Raw genomic sequence first — 6,218 nt, forward strand, 5'->3', positions numbered from 1 at the left:
TATCATTGTATTTGGTAATAACTAATAGCAAAAGTAAACGATTTAACCTTCCAATGTATAACCTATTCCCGCAATTACCTTATAAAAATATCTGGTTATATAAATATAAATATTACACAATTTAAATATACCCATTTTAAATTTTTCCTAGATTTAACGATTAAGATTTTAATTAATTTAAGAAACTTTGGATCAGGGTTCCATTGCATTATGTTGATGGCTTAATAGGAAATAAAAAGGCTAGACTAAACATTAATCAGTCAGGTAATTTGATTGGTCGAAAAAAGTTTCGGAATTTAAAAAATTTTTTTTTAATGATTTAAAATAAAAATTGTTTTCCCATTGACTTTCAATGCGAATCGGAAATGAATTTAAATTAGTTCACAATATAAATAAGGTAGATTATAGGAATTCTCAAAGAACACCACAAATATGAAATTTTAGTAGTAGGAAAATATATCATATTTCAATAAATAGATAAAGAAAGGAAATATAAAATGGAAAGCTTGTTCAAATGAATTATGTAAATAAAAGATAAGAACACAAAAAAAAATAGAAAAAATTTTTGCGAAAAAATGATTCAAATCCTCAAGTGTATAGTTTATTTATTTTTGGTTCTTTGTATTATACGATTATCTCTTAGGCACAAGTCAAAATTTATTCCATACTTTTATATAATTTGCATTATAAATCATTTATTCAAATATTATGAAGTGTACCTTTTCATTTACTTTTTAATATTTCACTTTTTATTTGTAGCCAGATCGAACCAAAGAGAAGTTAACTTACAAAATCTAGATAAATTTGACTCGAATAACCAAATTCATTAGTAGGAATTATTTATTCGAGTTAAGTCAGGCCGGTTTTTTACATCTAAATCCTGCTAATGAGTCAGGCCATTTGACTCAAATAACTAATTAATAAAATTCTCTTATAATTTAACTGTTTAGTATGTTTTCATCTTTATTGTTAGGTTAGCATTTTTTTCGTTTTGTTTCACTATAAGGCAAGCCTAGAAAAGCTAAGAAAACTTATATTTTTATATATTATGGTATATTTCCAAATTTAAAAAAAATTTTAAGTTTTTTAATTCTCCATTCACTAGTATTTTATAGCCATTACTTATTTATTGAAAGATAAATTGTGGCACCTTTGATAATGAAACGTTAATAGCAGATATATGCATACGCAGATGGCAGCCATGATAGCTAGAATCAAAATTATGTCATCATTCCCAAGAAGAGAACCCTGGAAGGATTAGATCCAATGCTTTTAAAGTGTCTCTTAGACCCAGTGTATATTTTTGGTTCAGTGGCATCTTCCAATATCCATCCTTTTTGTTAAATCTTTATTACTTTATACCTTTAGGAAAATTCTTGGCTTAGAGGGGGAAAGGAAAAGCATTGTTGTTTTCCATTCCAATCTTTACATATATAAATGATGGAGGATAAATGATATATGGTGTACCTTACAATGAGACTTTCACTCTGTATTTCGTATTTATGCAGGCAAGAATAGTTCTATGATTCCGTAAAACTATCCTTCTCAACACTTAATTAAAATCAAATGGCAGACCAATTAGTTATGAGATAATATCGAAAGATATTTATAAACCGTTATCCATAATTACTAATATTTTACTTAAAGGCATCAACGTATCTGTACTAAGAGTCAAGTGGCCATTTCTTTCTATGAACTATATTCATAGAACCTCTATTCGTTGCATATTAATCTATACTTACAAATATACGTAATATTTCCAATTAGTCTTCAAATATAAAAGGCAACTAGGGAAGAAAACTAAATATCCTACAGGAACCAAGAATAGGGTATGCTTGCAAAAGAATTGACAATTAAGTTTTCAGATAGTAAAATGATATGGGGTTGAATGAGTGCAAATATGATTTTTTTTCTTTATAATTAACATAATGTGTTTTGTGTTAAATATCAAAATATCCTGAAAGAATAACCGATTACACCCATTCATTTTAAGACATGTATCAAATTTTTACCTCCCAGCAAGATAAAGTTCCTTATATCTCTTTATCTACAAAATCCCGGTTAAAGATCCGTTCACAATATAAATTTGTTAGATTGGTCGCCATTTTTATTGAAAATAATTGAGATATAATCAAATAAAAGTTTAGAAGAAATTAGTGACCTAAGACTTATAATAAAAGATTCTTTGAATAATAAACTAGAATTTATATGGTGATCAAAATCTCAGAATGTGCGACTAAATTTAATTAATTTAATGCCACAAAAAATAGCAGCAGTTATAAAGACAAATGAAGTTGTAATACAATTTTATTATTGCTGAGTTTCATTAAATATTGCTATTTTATCATAAAAAAATATATTGGAATTTTTTTTTGAGTGTTTATGATTATTTTTTAAATTTTGAAATTTTTAATAGCTAGTATATTATTTTATTTGACCTTTTCTATTTCAATTAGTGATATAAAAATAACTAAGTTTTTTCTTGGCCTTTAACCTTTAAAAATTTATAAATTTGATTATTTTCTTATTATTTTGTATCTTAATCGAAATTGTTAACGTGATGTACGAATTTATTGATTAAAGTGTTAAAAAAAATTGATAACTTTATAAAAATAACTTTTTAAAAAATATTAATTAGTATTAAAGTATTGCCGTTTGTCAAATTATAAAATTTATTTCTCTTTACTTTTTGTTTTACAAAAACATGTTTTTTATAACGGGTTCATAAGTATAAAAAAAAGGTTGCAATTTTCAGTTTTATTTAATGATCAGCAAAAATAAATTCTGTTTAAAAACACCATTCCTACTCGCCGTTTCTTGATTTGCCTAGTTTTTGAAACTTATGCATAAAGTCTATTCAGTTTTTGAACTAGAACAACCCTATTCTGTTTTACGTGAGTACTAAATCTAATCTGAATAGCCTCTTTCTTTTTATTTTGCTTAGAGTAATATATAGACAGCGCAACAGATTCCTGTTTAGAAATAAAACTAAAACGAGGTCTTAAGTCTTTTTTTCATGCTCACCAACGCTTGAAATATTGGTATTGATTTACTTTGATATATAAAATGAATTCATATTACGTTTTTTTGGGGCTATTCATTCATTTAAACTGGAGATCACAGTTGGACAAATTTTTAAAATGTTGAATATAAATCTCTTCAAAAAAAATTATTTAGAATTAATGTCTTCTTCTTGAGTGCTCAACTCTAATGGATAATTTTATAATCAAATATGTATAACTGCATTTTTCATATACGGTTATATTTTTTTAAATATCGGATAACATATAAAATATTTATAACACAATATATGATTTATACTCTCACAAATAACTTTTTAAATATAAATAAAAAACAATTAAAGAGTTTAATTCCAATAACTATTTTTATTAAAGATTAAACTTTATTCTATATAAAAGTATTCTTTATTTGAACAAAAAATATGCTTAAACTTTCTTAAAATTATATTTTAGATATTGAGGATCTGGGGATACTTTATATATTATTTTAATATTTAAAATAAGTCAATATTATAAAGCTCAAAAGCGGCTCATGGGAAAGCTCATACTTCCCCGGGTGTAGCTCATCCTATCCCAAATACTTTTTTTCGAAAAAATTAATAATAAATACGCATAAAAAAAATTCAAAATAAAGTACTTAAATAAAATACTTTTACAAATACTTTTTTTTGTATGTCGATTTTTATAGTATCCCTACAATATCAATTTATTTTTAAGCTTAATTAATATTTTTATTATTAACCATTTTTTAAATTTCTAATAATGTTAATATCATCATACAGAAAATGTTACAATTATATTTTGCAGTAATACAAACATCAAAAAAAATAAATAATGTTAGTAGAATATCACATATTATATATAAAAACCCGTTTTACAGAGCATATAATAAATTTGAGAATAATTATACTTCAGATAATATCAGTTATAATACATATTTATTAATTATGCAAGATTTACCACTACATAACTTCAGCTTGATTAATAAAAAATAAGCCTTTAATTAGAAGAAAAATAGATACATTTAAAATATTTATAATTATTTTTGAAAAATATATATATTTATTAAAAAAACAAATGAATATTTATAAAATAACATTTATAAAAATATTAAAATAAAATTTAAAAACTAAATTAAATTATTTTTTTTCAAATATTCCTTTTATTATTACTATCAAATAAAATTATATTAAAATTAGCATATCAAATATAAAATAAAATAAAACATTATTTTATAAAAACGGAGGTTGGACTACAAGTTCCCAAAAAACATGAATAGTTATTTGTAGATTTTGTTTTAAAAAATAGTATTCTTTTGGTTCTGATGTAAGGGCTCTTATCTTATCGCCTATATTTTTTAAGAATTTTAAAGTTCCGCTTGGCATATGTCCAAGAGAGAATTAGAAAATTTCAAAAAAATATTCCTATTAAAACTCTAAAGAATCATGATTTGAATTAAAAAAAATTCTAAGCAAATATTCTGCCGCAGATATAAATTATCTTTAGGATCTCAGATAGCAGTGAAAGCTTTTTACTTTTAAAAGGAGAATGATATTGTTGGAGGATGAAATCTCTTTATTTAAGATTTTGATTTTATGTAATTGAGCAAATATTACATTAGCTTTCACTATATTATTGATTTTTAATATTTTAAAAAAATTCCATACGAAATTGTCAATTTACATTTATAGCATGTTGATGTCATAGAATTCTTGCAGAAATGTCTTATAAACATAATAGCCAAATATATAAACTTCTTTTCTTACAATTACTATGTTTTCTTCATCTTCAAAAAACTTGTACTTTGGGTGTTACTTTCGGTAATACTCATTTTAAAATAAAAGGATTTAATTGATACGTTGTTAATTTATTCGCTATCTGCTCAAAAATTTAATATTTAAATAAATAAATGCTGATTTAAAATATAGAATTTATAATATAAAATTAAAAAAATATTTGTATTTGCTTGAAAAATCATGAAATCGTATTAAATTACAAAATACTTCTCAGGTCAAATAAATACTAATACACAACCCTGTATGAGAGATTATGGTAGGTTAGGAAAATTCTTATTCAAATATGATTAAGTTCCATATTATAGAACCAATCTTTAAATAAAATAAATACTTGAATCCTTAAATTATGTAAGCTACTTAAAATATCTTAAAATTTAAATATTCCTTTTATTACTACTTAAAAATAATTTTTATTTGTTTTCAAATAAATTTTAATCAACATAAAATGTCAGTTGGATCACCAAAGAAACCAGGGTCTGTATATAAAATTCATCCTTTTTATATTGAACATTTAAAAAAAAAAATTCTAAAGATCTAATTGTGCCGTTCCAATATGTATAGAGTGCCTACCCTGTTCGATATTTTACAATTTTCCTGTTAAATTTTAAACTATACTTGATTTATATATTTTATTTGTTCATATAAATTTTTTAAAAATTCACAATAATTCATTTCATGGCATGAATGTAAAAAAATTCAATTCCCGTAAAATCAAGTTTTTCAAAATTTGCTAAAAACCGCGGCCTACAAACCACAGCCCTACAATTTTCCAAACTTCTATTTTGCGATATTTTTGATTGTTAAATATTAATTAACAGTTGTTTACATTGTTTAATCTAAATAAAATATAGTAGTCGCCGAGCCGAATTGTCTTACGCCGAGTTTTCGGCGGCGATTTGATGTGGTACCATACTTTTTAGGACTATTTTTCGGCTTGCAAATGTCATTTAAAACTTTTATATTAGTTATATGAAAATCGTTTTCTCGTTAATCTTATTCTTTTATGATTATTTAATTAAGTAACAAAATTTTTTTAATTTCCACACTTATTAAATTTGATATAATGTTTTTTAAATTTATATACAAGTTTTTTTGTCCTTATTTCACAATTTTCTTTTCACTCTCATGATAAATTAAAAGTAAACTAGGTTTTATATTTATCATTTCATACTATCCTCTATTCCCGAAGTTTGATAAATAACTATAAATTATCATTATCTTTTTGTATCTTTATGATCTCTTTATTTATATTAAATAATATCATGAAAATAAAATTTAAAAAAAAAATTAAAATGACATTAAAAAAATAATTAAGTAAACAATATAAAAAAGACAAATAAGTTGTTTTTTGTAAAAAAAAACATGGGGGGGGGGGCATTAAAAGGCTAATTAAACAACGATT

This window comes from Gordionus sp. m RMFG-2023, chromosome 4 (genome assembly GCF_954871325.1).
Source record: "Gordionus sp. m RMFG-2023 chromosome 4, tfGorSpeb1-WG-v2, whole genome shotgun sequence".
Lineage (NCBI taxonomy): Eukaryota > Metazoa > Nematomorpha > Gordioida > Chordodea > Parachordodidae > Gordionus > Gordionus sp. m RMFG-2023.